We start from the raw sequence: 14,137 nt of genomic DNA, 5'->3' as shown, positions 1-14,137 counted from the left end.
TATTCTAAGACGCGAGCTGATCACGAGCACCATCTTCGTCTTACTCTGGAACTCCTAAAGAAAGAGTAACTTTTTGCCAAGTTCTCCAAGTGTGAATTTTGGCTTAAGGAAGTTCAATTTTTGGGACATATTGTCAACGAACAAGGTATTCATGTAGATCCCTCCAAGATCAGTGCGATTAAGGATTGGGATACGCCTACTACTCCTACTGAGGTTCGTTCTTTTCTTGGTCTTGCGGGTTATTACCGTCGCTTCATCGAGAACTTCTCAAAGATTGCAGTTCCTCTAACTGCTCTAACTCAGAAGAACAAACCCTTTGAATGGGGTTCCAAACAAGAAGAAGCGTTTCAGACCTTGAAGCAGAAGCTTTGTAATGCACCTATTCTGACTTTGCCTAAGGGCAATGATGATTTTGTTGTTTACTGTGATGCATCGAAATTGGGTCTTGGCTGTGTTCTGATGCAAAGGAACAAAGTCATAGCCTACGCATCTAGACAATTGAAGATACATGAGAGAAACTACACCACTCATGATCTTGAGTTGGGTGCAGTTGTCTTTGCTCTCAAAATCTGGAGACACTATTTGTACGACACATAATGCATGGTTTTCACTGACCACAAAAGTCTTCAGCATATCTTCAATCAGAAAGAACTCAACATGAGGCAAAGACGTTGGGTCGAACTCCTAAACGACTATGATTGCGAAATTCGCTACCATCCTGGTAAAGTGAATGTTGTGGCTGACGCATTAAGTCGTAAGGAACGTACTATGCTTCATTGTGTTCGTGTTCAATATGATATTCAAGCACAATCCGATATCCAAGCACGCATTTCTCAGGCTCAACATGCTTGTGTTTCACAAGATTTGATGGGTAAGGAATTACCCTATCACATTAAGCCTGATCTTGTTTTGAAGGAAGATGGATCGTATTATTTCATGGACCGTTTGTGGGTCCCAAGCCAAGATGATCTTTGCACTTTGCTTATGGATGAGGCCCATAAGTCTCGTTATTCTATTCATCCTGGCTTAGATAAGATGTATAAGGATCTTCGTACTCAGTATTGGTGGCCTGGTATGAAGAAAGACATTGCCTTATACGTTTCAAAATGCCTTACTTGCCTTAAGGTTAAGGCTGAACACCAGCATCCTTATGGTCTTCTGGAGCAACCAGAGATTCCAGTTTAGAAATGGGAAAACATTGCTATGGATCTCGTTACTAAACTTCCGCGCACTAAGAAAGGTCATGATGCCATCTGGGTAGTTGTTGATCGTCTTACTAAGTCAGCGCATTTCTTGCCAATCCGTGAGGATTTTTCTGCTGAAAGGCTGGCCAAAATCTACGTGGATGAAATTGTATCTCGACATGGTGTTCCTTTGAACATTATTTCTGATAGAGATGCTCGCTTCTCTTCTCGCTTTTGGAGAACCATGCAATCTGCTATGGGGACCCAACTTAATCTGAGCACAGCATATCATCCACAAACAGATGGCCAAACTGAAAGAACAATCCAGACTTTGGAGGATATGCTTAGAGCTTGTGTGATCGATTTTGGTGGTAGTTGGGATTCACATCTTCCATTGATTGAATTCTCCTACAACAATAGTTATCACTCCAGCATCAACATGGCTCCTTTCGAGGCTCTCTATGGTCGAAAATGTCGTTCACCAGTCTGCTGGAATGAAATAGGTGAGGCTCAGCTTACTGGACCTGACCTCATTCTAAAGACAACTGACAAGGTTAAGAAAGTTCGTGATAACCTACAGACAGCTCGAAGCCATCAAAAGAGTTACGCGGACCGACGACGCAAGCCCTTGGAATTTCAAGTCGGTGATGGTGTATTACTTAAGGTCTCACCTTGGAAAGGTGTGATCAGATTTGGAAAGAAAGGAAAACTTGCACCTAGATATGTTGGACCATTCAAGATCATCGAAAGAATCGGCAAGGTAGCCTACAGACTTACACTACCTCCTAAACTTGGTAATGTTCATCCAACCTTCCACGTATCCAATCTCAAAAAGTGCTTAGCTGATGAGAACCTCCACATACCACTTAACGAAATTCGTGTTGATAAAACATTGCATTTTGTTGAGAAACCTGTGGAAATCATGGATCGTGAAGTCAAATGGCTTAAACGCAAGCGCATTCCGTTGGTTAAAGTTCGCTGGGAATCTAAACGTGGACCTGAGGTTACTTGGGAATGTGAAGATCAAATGAAGGCGAAGTATCCACATCTTTTCCCACGAGTTTCCTCTAAACAAATTTCGGGACGAAATTTCCACAAGTAGGGGAGACAGTGACATCTGTGCTTGTAATCATTGTAAACAGTTCAGTTATCGATGAAATAAAGTTATTTGATCCCAATGTTTGATTGTTTATGTTTGATGTTTTTCATGTTTTGGTTTTTATTCAATTTCAAACCCTATATCGCTTTCTGGAGAATTATACCCAAACTGGTGCGTAAACGTAATCAGTTTAACGCATCAAATACTCCGAAACATCAATTTATGTTTAACATACCTTAAATAACCTTTACATAACTTAGAAATAAGTTTTGAAGGCTTTGGTATGGCAAAATCAAGTCTATTCGCTTACAGGGACTAAAATTGACAAACTGCGAAAGTGTTGATGCATATTTTGTCTATCGCCTTCGTCAATCCGAGTCGTAGTGAAAAGCCGGAAGAAATCAAGTGCATAACGTCATATTTAGTTAGAAATGGCAAGGTGGCAAACTTGTAATTAATGTGAACTTTCATTAAAAGCCTTGACCATATAAATAGGGTGTTATGTCATAGTTTTAGTAAGTTCTTGATAGAGATTTTGGAGAAGATTTGGAGAAGACTTTCTAGAGAGAGAAAGTAGAGAGAGAAAGTTGTAGATTTGTGATTCTTGTATTGTTCTTGTCAAATTCAGCAATGGAATCACATTAGTAGTACGTTATCGTGTGTTCGGTCACGTTCGTTCACGGATTCCGCACGTGAAACGTTCGTTACGCAATCGAACGGCGTAAAAACCGGTCCTACAATTGGTATCAGAGCTCAGGAGGAGGTTCTCTGCAGAAATCAGCTGGATTTAGTCATTTTTTCTGCTTCTACACCTTTCTTTTTCAAAAAACGCAACTTTTTACGGTCAAAATTGCTTCAAAATTACATATTGTGTGCGGAATCATGATTTAACAAAACCTGGAAAGTTTCAGACCTTAATTCGGCTTAAATTTGGTTAAAATTGAATTTTTACTTCAAAAGCGGTTCATGTGTGCTGACGTCACTTCTGGAACCGCTCGAAATTGTGTGTGGAACCGCTCGAAACATAGCCTGAACCGCTCGACCGAACATTTCTGGACCGGTTTTTCGGACAGGTGGGAACCGCTCATTTGGTCGAATTGTCCTTGGATCGCCCATTCTGACATAGTTGAACCGTTAATCTGAACATTTGAGAACCGCTCATCCGGTCGATTGAGTTGGAACCGCTCGAACGAACTATTTCTGAACCGCTTATTTGAACCATCCTGGTCCGCTCGAACAGAAGTTGTTTGGAACCGCTCATTCGAACGGTTGGAACCGCTTATCCGATCAGTCGAGGATCGCTCATTTGGACAAATTCTAGGATCGCTCTACCGAACTGATTGTGGATCGCCTTTTCGGATTATCAGGAACCATTTATTTGAACAGTTTTGATCTTGGACCGCTTATCTGGACCGATACTGAACCGCTTATTCGGACATTTGGTGGATCGCTTATTTGAACATCTTTTCTGAATCGCTTATTGGACATATTTTTCTCTGGTCCACTCTTTTGGCCCATCTGATCCGCTTTTGTGTCAGATTGCTGATTGGTTCGCTTATTCATCACAGTGTTTGAAAAACGTGTTATCAAATCATGGATTTAAATATCGTTAACAGGACTCAAGAAACACTTGATAGAATTAAAATATTAAAGAATGAATTTGATTCATTTTCAGGTTTTCCAGGAGAAAGCACAAGAAGTATCATTAAGAGATATATCCATCTTGTTAGTTCAATGTCTGATTTAGAGATTACAAAAGCACCAGAAGAGTGGGTTGAAAAATTTATCAGTGCTTTACCGAAAGAAGAATGGGAAGATTATGTCTTGAACTTGAGAAGTTCTAGAGAATTTTCTCAACTGACAATTACTCCACTCATTAAAAGAATTGAAGAACAGATGGTGATCAAGGATGAGAAAAGGAAAGAAAAAGCTGTAAAAGTCAAAGAATTTGTGAAAAATGCAACAGTATGCTTTAAGTGTGATAGCTTCAAGATTGACTATGACAAACTATTGAAGAATGTGAAAAGTTTGACATCCGAAGTCAAGAAGCTGAAAGATGAAAAGCAAATTGCTGAAAAACAGATTCTTATGGTTCAGAGTATTTGTGAGAAACTGAAAGCTGAAAAGGACAAACTGTTGGATGGTTTGAACAGTTTGACTTTTGAAAATAAGAATTTGAAAGAAAAAGAAAAGGTTTTTGGAGAGAAAATTAAGAATTTTGAAATTGAAAAATCAAAAACTGAGAAAGAGTTTCAAAATCAAATGAAAATTCTTGAAGATGGGAGAAATGTGTTTAGTAAAAACAACATTGAAAAACAGAAAGTGTTAAATTCCCATCTTCAGAAAATCATTAAACTTGAAAAAGAAGGTGAGTACGCTCAAGTGAAAATCAAAAGGTTGGAAAAAGAGCTTGAAAGCAAACAGAAATCATCAGATGATGAAGATTTCTGGATCAAGTTAGAAAACAAAAACCTGAAAGCGAATGAATCAAAATTTCAGGAACAGATAAAAGTTTTGATGGAAGAAAAATCTGTTCTTGAAAATTTGAAGATTGAGAATGAGAAAACTATCAAGTCTCATTTTGGGAGAATATCTCAGCTTGAAAGTGAAGCTGAGAATTCGAGGAACAAAATTGATGAACTTGAGAAGAAATTGAAAGGTTTTGTGACTAAATCTGACGGTTTGAGTTTTCCCTGTCCAAAACCAATCAATTCTATACCGATAAGTGAAAAAGTTGAAGATTGTGATGAGAAAACTGATGATGAAAATGAGGAATTTTATTCAGCAGATGAGTCTGAGACAGAATCTGATGCTGAAATTAAGAAAAAGGAGAAATTTTTGAAATTAAAAGAAAAATTTCAGAAAACTGTTTTACACTCGACTGAAAAGGGAGAATGCTCTAAGCAGAAACCTGTGAAGAAGATTGTAAAACAGAAACAAAAATTTAAAATTGAAGAAAGAAACTCATCAGTACAATCATCCAATCAAAAGGAAAAATTACAAAAGGTAGAGAATGAAAATTCAAAAATTGTTGGATGCAGGAAAGATCACAGTGCTAAAGCGCCAAATCAAGCAGAGTTGAGGAAGGAGTATCATCAAGCCACACAATGCTATGATCTGAGCGTTTGGACTAAAAATGGTGATAGGTACGATAACAGAGTGTGTTACAGCTGCGGCTATCATGGACACATTGCTGTTAACTGCCGGTATTGGAGTTATGAGACCAGGAGATGCTTTAATTGCAACATCAAAGGTCACATTGCCAGAGATTGCCCAAGGAAATCAAATGAAAGATTGAGGGTTAATTCTCAGAAAACGGCAAAGATTCCAGTCAAAGTCAAGCCCCAGGAACAGAAGGTTTTGAAACCTAAAGTTCAAGAACAGTCAATTCTGGAAAAGAAAGTCAAACTTTCACAGGGGCAGAAAGACAGACTGAGGAAAAAGAGGAAGAAAGCGAGAGAGTATCTCGAGAAGATTTTGTCCTCGGATTCACCAAAAAGAAAGAGTAAAAGTTCTGATGAATCAATTTCCTCGATTGCAAAGTCTAGCAAGACAGATTCATCAGATACAAATCTGAGGACTAAAGAGGAAAAGAAGAAAAATGAGAAGGTCGGCGATGAATCTGACAGATCAAAGTCGGACAAGCCACCTTCAGGCAATGATTCTGGTTCGTTAAAACCAGGGGAGCCTTTGGTTGAGGTAAAAAAGGAGAATTCAGGTTTAGCAATGGATGATGCAAATTTTCCACCATTGTTGAACAAGAATTCGAAATCACCCAAGGATCGTCAGGCTTGGGTGAATCTGTTTAAATGAAAAACCTGACTTGCCGGAGATCCCAAGATGGTATCGTGGATCATGAATCGGCACATTTCTTGAGAAATTTCACGTTGTTGATTTTTCGATTTACATGTGGTAAATCAGGGACATTAATTTGTACTTGATTTTCTACTGATGGTATATGATCAAACTGGAAATGATAAATCTTTATATGTTCGAAGAAAACAAGATGATGAGATAACCCCAAATCTACAAATGGTTGGAACACAAACTAATTTTTCCGGAAAAAACCATTTTGATTGAAACAAACTTAAGTGTTTTGAAATCATTATGGGAAAATAGTTTGTTGTGAGGGGGAGTTCTGATTGTTTTTGCACGAGAATGGTGAATTGAGGTAATTCACATTGTGTTGTCAAGTTTCTTGTATAGTTTGTTTTCAATTTTTTCCTCGGAAAATCAAAATTGAAACATATTTTGATTTTAGGGGGAGTAATAAAATTTTGAAAAATTTAAAAAAATTGAAAAATGAAAATGAGTTTTGTTGCAAAAAGAGGAGATGATAGTACATTGGTGGACTATCACAGCATGCTAGAGATTTGTAAATTCGAAAATGTTTTAAACAAGTCTTACTAATGATGTGTCAGTAGACTTCGCACATTTAGTAAATTGTATTCGAGATATAAACCTAAAATCAAACTTACTTATTTTGTGGGGAACACTACTTGGATATATAGGTAACCCCTGAAATCTCGTTTGAAAGGTTTCTTATTCTGAAATACTAGGTTCTTATTCTCAAATGATGTCTGGGGTATTATTCCGGGACTTCTGCTGAACGGTGGTTCTGACCTAGTCCCTGGCTAATACTTGCTTCAATATGCTTGAAACATAGCATAAAGCCCTCAGCTGATTAGACAATTAAAATTGATGATCAGTTGTTGTAGCTGAAAAGATCCTCTAAAGGGGACCCACTGCTAAGTCGAAGCTGATATCTCTCTGCTGAACGGAAGTTCTGACCTGAGATCCCTCAGTTCTCGCATTTTTCCCCTAATTTATATACAGATATCATTTGTAGTTATACTTACCTGTAAATCAGAATATTGGGATCTGGATACGGGAGTATATTCAAGAGGTGGGACACTCAAATAAGTCTAAGTTCTAAAACATTAAATACGTATCTTGAATAGATTGAAAACTTGTGTAGAGGTTTAAGTGGACAACAATACTGACAATCAGAAGTAAATTTGTTTTTAACAATTGCTGATTAATCAAGATCAACGGTGTTGGTGATATGTCTAAAAAACCGAAATGATCCTCTTGCACAATCTCTCAAAAATAGTGTTCATTTTTGTATTTCATTAAATTCAAAAATCCAAAAATATTGTATTTTTGTTTGATATTTGAAAATTACAAAAAGATTTTCGACAACAGAGTGTGAAGAACTGATTTTCGACATTTCAAGTGCTAAACATGTTGAACTTTTGGTTTGGGAGAGAGTGTTAAATTGTGAAGATTTGAAATGCAAAATTGGTTCATTAACTTGATGACTAAGTTGAATGGTAACCTACAATTTGATCTTCATAGTTTTTCTTATATGATTAGTTAATTCATTAAGTTGAATTGTAAATTGTATTAGTTTGTAATAGTATGGTTGAGTTTTGCAGGTTTCTGATCCTGTTGCTATGAATAGCCAGGAGATACATCAGAACCAGAGGAGAGCTTAAACAGAGAAAGCCAGGAGTTGATTTCAATGGTGATAACGATTTCCAGACAGAGATCTCAGCATTATGTTAGGGGGAGTCTGATGAAAGTTAGAGGCAGAGAATGATCCAGGCATATGATTCCAGGAAGGAATTCCTGAAGAAGATATTATTCCAGGCTGAGTTCCTGAAGAAGTTCGAACAAGATTGAGGTGCTGTGAATGATTGAAGACTCTCACTAAAGATTTCGTCAACATTCAAGGGGGAGTTTGTTAGTGCAGTTGTCTGTCGACTACATCTTTGTTCGAGTCTTAGAGAGAGAGAAAGACAAGTCATTACGAGTTTCACTACGAGATTGACTACGGCAATATCCAAGGGGGAGATTGTTGATGCATATTTTGTCTATCGCCTTCGTCAATCCGAGTCGTAGTGAAAAGCCGGAAGAAATCAAGTGCATAACGTCATATTTAGTTAGAAATGGCAAGGTGGCAAACTTGTAATTAATGTGAACTTTCATTAAAAGCCTTGACCATATAAATAGGGTGTTATGTCATAGTTTTAGTAAGTTCTTGATAGAGATTTTGGAGAAGATTTGGAGAAGACTTTCTAGAGAGAGAAAGTAGAGAGAGAAAGTTGTAGATTTGTGATTCTTGTATTGTTCTTGTCAAATTCAGCAATGGAATCACATTAGTAGTACGTTATCGTGTGTTCGTTCACGTTCGTTCACGGATTCCGCACGTGAAACGTTCGTTACGCAATCGAACGGCGTAAAAACCGGTCCTACAGAAAGTATGCCGATTTGAACTGTAACAAACATTCCGGAACATGCCCATAAGTTAAACACACCCTAAATATCCTTTACATAGCTTAGAAATAGGCTTTGAGAGGTTCGGTGTGCTAAAATAAACTTTATGCTCATTTAGGGACTAAAAGCGTCAAAAAGTGCATAAGTTTGCACTTTCGCGCATAACTTACGTTCTGAATACATCCGGACATCCAAAAATTTATGCAAGCATTAGAATATTTTATTTTAGTGTTTGGCATGAGAAAAATCCATTCGTCGCGCAATTTGGATCGTTTTTCGCGCTTATGCGCATTCCGTCATAATTAAGCAAACATCGCGATCGTACGACTAAACGAACCGACATCCGGAATATTTTTGAGCATGTTTCAAGTCCCCTACACTTTAACTTCATCTTAGAGCCTTGAAATGAGGTTAACGTGGCTTAAACGTGCCAAAAATGGGCCAAAATGCAAGTTTCTGATGTGCAGGGACCTGTTTTGACAATCTGCCAAAGTTGGCCAGGCGGCCCGCGTAAGCCAAGCTTAATTCTTACGCGGGGCGCGAGAGCCTGCCAGGCAGAAACTTCAGATTTTGCAATCTGGGTCGAATTCAGGGGTTTTAGTGCAATTTTTGCAATACCATGGGCTAAATTTGATGGTTTTCTTGTGCCCCATTGTTTAGAAATACCATGGGCCCAACTGGAGGGTCTAGATCGAAGCTCGTTTCCCGAAAAACGATCCTAACGGTTCTAGCTCTCCTATAAATACCCACCTTCATTTCATTTATTCCTCACTTGAATTCTGAGATTTTCTCTAAGTTGGAGTGATTATCACTTCATACCTGAGAAATACTTGGAATTCAATCTTGCGGGGACCCTCTGTAAGTATTCTTTCGCGTTTTTCATTCGTTTTAGCTTTAAAGTAAAACTGCGTTTGACTTTCTGCATTGACCAGTTTATGGTCAACGCGAAGTTCGTTTGAAGTTCATAACGTGAGCGTAATCACGATGGTTATAGTCCCTAGTGACTATACCTACTGATTACCACGTTATCTAGGCTCAGTGACGAGTCGTAGTTTCGGCCAAAATGCGTTTTCTCACGTATTTTGCAACCAAACTACTCTAGGGTATTAAAACCGTTTGTTTTAATACGAAACCTGTTTTCTAACTTTACTAAACATGTTCTAGCATGTTTAGCTCGTCGCTTTTAGAGTTGTGCTTGTTTAGGGTCGTAAAGGTAAGCGATCTAATCAATCGCTTGCACTTACGAACCCGACCCAATTGGTTGATCTTTAAGGATCCGACCAAATACTTTAGGTGACCATAGTTGTATAAGGAATAACCTTCCGAGGTTATACCTTATGGTCACGTCGTTTAAATGGTTGTATGATAAGTAATTCTTATGCCTTAGGTAAATTACCAAAATGACCTTTTCAGGCTAAAATTCATTTTAAGCCTATGTAACATAACTTTTGACATCTAAACTGATTTAGCAACAATATTAAACATGTTAAGGCATATCTTGCTTGTCATAGGGCTAGTTAGGCGTTCCAAACGCGTTTTACGCAAACGACGCGTTAAAGTAGCATAAGCTACCTAAGCGGGTCGTAACGGGTCAAAAGCACTTAGGAATAAGTTTCTTTTTAGTATGTAGGCTTTGTCAAACCATATTACATAAGTTCCCACACTTATTTGGTTTACGAACCCTCGTACTACCCGATCCTCCGATAGGTCCGTTTATTAATGTAGATACCTATATAGGTGCCGTTTGATACCGTGATCTTCTAGCTTTGCTTGGTGGTTATCCTAGGACTTCTAAGCAATCTCAAGTGAGTACATAGTCCCCTCTTTTATTGTTTTTCAAACATTTTGGGGTGAAACACATGTGCCTACTTGTTACTTTCGTGCTTTCTTGTTTTCACATCATATGTTGCTATGTTCTTTAGTACACTTATAGTGCATGATTTCATTACATTGTTTTGCTATGTATGTTAACTGAGCATGCTAGCACATTGATTTACATGACTTTTTCTGCTTTGTATGTTAACTTAGCATACTTAGTACATTGTTTTCATATAACATGTTTACATTTGGTATAACATTTGGTTTGCATAAACGGAACTTATATACATTCATTAACATTAGCTACGCCGCTCGGTAGTAAGTAATGGTACCATAGGACTTGACAAATCCCGTTTCTGACATCCTAGGTTTGTTTGGATGAAAGGAATGACTGAATCCGAAAACATTTCTTTTGATAACCTTTACTTAGGGTTATCCGTCTGTCTCAAGGCTTGAATGTATGCGTTAACTTACCACATAAATGTTTGTATCATTCAAAACATGCTTTTACCTTGCAAAACATAACTTTTTGATATACTCAAAACACTTTGTTTTGTACATTTTTACATTTGGTTTAAAGTAATTACACTTTACTTACCCTACATAACATTTGTTACACATACATGACTACATTTTGGACTTTTAAACATACAACAATGGTTTAGACAAGAACATTTGATGGTTGGTTTAAACATGGACTTTACACATGGGTGGTTTGTTTAAGTGACTTAAGTAATGATATGTGTGTAGTATGATACAAGCATGGTGGATACGCCGCTGGTACTTCCTATATATAAGTGCTTGTATTATATTACATGTCGTAGCGTTACTTAAATCATTTAGTTGGACTTGTACATTTTAAGCAAATAACATATTTTTCACAAGACTTTGTTTTACAAAAACAACTTGTTTTATACAACTTATTTTTACTTGGTTATTCTTTTTAACCATACATTATTCCTTCATATATATACATATTAACTGATTTACTATCACTTTTCAAACATTTTATAAAAGCAAACACTTAAACTAGATCCATGACAAGTCTTCATTAAACATTTTTTTTTAAACCTAAGTCATGAATCCTATTTTCACAAAAACCTATGTTACTCACAGGCATTTTTATGCTGAAGTACCTATTTTCACATGTGTTTTTAGGAGCTGTTGCTTAGGATGATGAACGTGACACGCTAGGGTGGACTTGGGCCTTAGTAATATAAAATGGAGCTAGACTTAGTTTAATTATGTGATGTACTTTTGTTTTCTTCTATTTTAAGACAATGTAGCATGTTGGTTCTTGTTTTGAACGATGTATTCCACCCTTGGGTGATGAATAAAATATTATTTTAATTACCATGGTTGTGGAACAATAATTCTGTTACAACACTCCCCGACGTTTCCGCCACGATTTGATGTTTTTCGTGGTCGGGGTGTGACAGTAAGCTTCTAAAATCCCTTTTTCATACTTATTTATGTATTATTTGGTTAAAGAACATGTAATAAACTAAATAATCATACAAAATAATATGAAAATACAAAGAAGCAAAATAATAATCATGATATAAAAGTGTGTTTATGTTGTGATTTAAGGATGAATACTTGCATATTTGATCTAGTTTTGATGATTAGCATATGAATAACTTGTTAAATGATGTTTAAAAACATAATCTAACAAGTATACAAGTTAATGTTTAAGGGTTTTGTTAAACATAAATGTTTAGATGGATGATCATAATCTTGGATTTTGTTAAAGTATAAGATGTTTTTAACTAAAAATAATGCTTTTACAATATTTGTAAAAAGAAACATACAAGATGGGTTTTGCATAAAAGTTTGATAAAACTAGAAGTAAAGTATGATTTTTGAACTAGTAAACATATGTAAAGATCATACCAAAACCCTACATGATTATGAGTTCATCTTGTTAAGATTTCGATATAAATATCATATGTTTTTGTTAAGAATGATATGAGAACTTGTTGGTGATTTTTATAAATAAAAAGCTATGTTTTTATAAACATAGCAAAGTATATATTTCAAAGGAAATATGGCAATTTTTCTTAAAAATCATAAGTTATAAAAACTATTATTTTTAACAAAATCTTTATTAGATTAAAAAGATTTTAAAGAATAGTTTTTATAAAAGCAAAGTTTGTTATAGATATATATTTTTGAGAAAATATATATTTAGTAAACTTAAAAACTTATGTGCTATGTGTTATTTGTTTGTATTAGTTATATGTATTATAACTAGGAACTTGAATACAATGGTACAAATAAACACAATGTACATTTCGACTAAAGTCTTACAAGACAACATGTAAACACGCCTTAAAAACAACTTACGGACATTCTCGGACACAACTCATGTCCCCTATTCATTTTAAATGCTTTACAACTTTACAACTATCGGCGAAAATACATGTTTAATTGTATGTTAAGTCATGGAATGAAACACCTTAGATCATGTGCGATTAGGGTCATACATCTAAGCACCATTAATCCAGTTTGGACCTAGGTACAGAGGGTTAGATCTAATGGGTATTGGCGAGCCCCACTCTTGGTCGTGGACCCATACAGAAGAGTGCGTTTGTGTCCCAGTCGATAGTAGTCGCCACGAAATCGTCTAGGTTTGGATTGCTTCCTAATTCGTCACACATATTAATGTCCTCGCGAAACATTAATGATCAACGATTTCATTGACGCTTTACATACTACATCATTACATACAGATACATTTTATACAACTCACATTTTATGGATACATTTTATACAACTCACATTTTATGGATACATTTTATACAACTCACATTTTACAGATACATCTCGTACAACTAAACTGCATGAACTCGCCAACTTTTGTTGATGTTTTCAAACTTAACATGTATTTCAGGAGATTAGTGGACCATGCAGACATTTCAGTCAAGGAAAGCAAGTATCAAGACTCCATGCCACCATTTGAAGGGCTTGCACGTTATATACCGCCTCTTTGCGGTGATATAGTGGTCAAAGCCTTGACATTTTAAGACTTACATTTTGATGTATAAAACAATGAGAAATTATTTTCATTTGATGGTTTGTAACCAATACATTTAACTTATGTTGCGTTCTTTTAAAACGATTATGACAATGGCGTTGGAGCTTATTTTTATTCATTTAGTATGTTCACTTATATTGTTATGCAATGAGAACCGATCAGATCACACCTCACGCTTCCGCTATGAGTGGGTGTGACAGGTTGGTATCAGAGCATCGATTGTAGTGAACTAGGATTCTTTCTCGAGTCTAAGTCTACAATCACTAGGGACCTCAAACGAAAACCTCTTGTTCATGTTGAACAGATGATAAATAAAATTGGACAGGTCAAAAGGTTTTCATTGCATAAACATTTTTCAAGGTCCACTACAACAAAAATTCACTTCACATAAATCAAGCGAGGACATTTCCATGGGTGAAGTCTATGAGAAATAGACACAATACATTAATAGACTATGTGCCTACAATACATTACATTATCAGTTTACGCATTATAAACAGTTTACAAGTTCAACTTATACAAGATAGAAATCCTTGATTGATAGGATTTTACATGATTATATATATAGGTTGTTCATATATATGTTGCATGAAATATTTTGCAAAAACAAAATGCCTTCGACTTCGAATTCCATTGTCATCCTTGACACACATAACATGATTAAGACACAACATCTTTTACACAAGACATAATACTCAATTTCAAAACATAACATATTTT

The sequence above is a fragment of the Helianthus annuus genome, chromosome 16 (genome assembly GCF_002127325.2).
Source record: "Helianthus annuus cultivar XRQ/B chromosome 16, HanXRQr2.0-SUNRISE, whole genome shotgun sequence".
Lineage (NCBI taxonomy): Eukaryota > Viridiplantae > Streptophyta > Magnoliopsida > Asterales > Asteraceae > Helianthus > Helianthus annuus.
The sequence above is the reverse complement of the archived record's forward strand: the minus strand, read 5'-3'. Positions refer to the sequence as shown.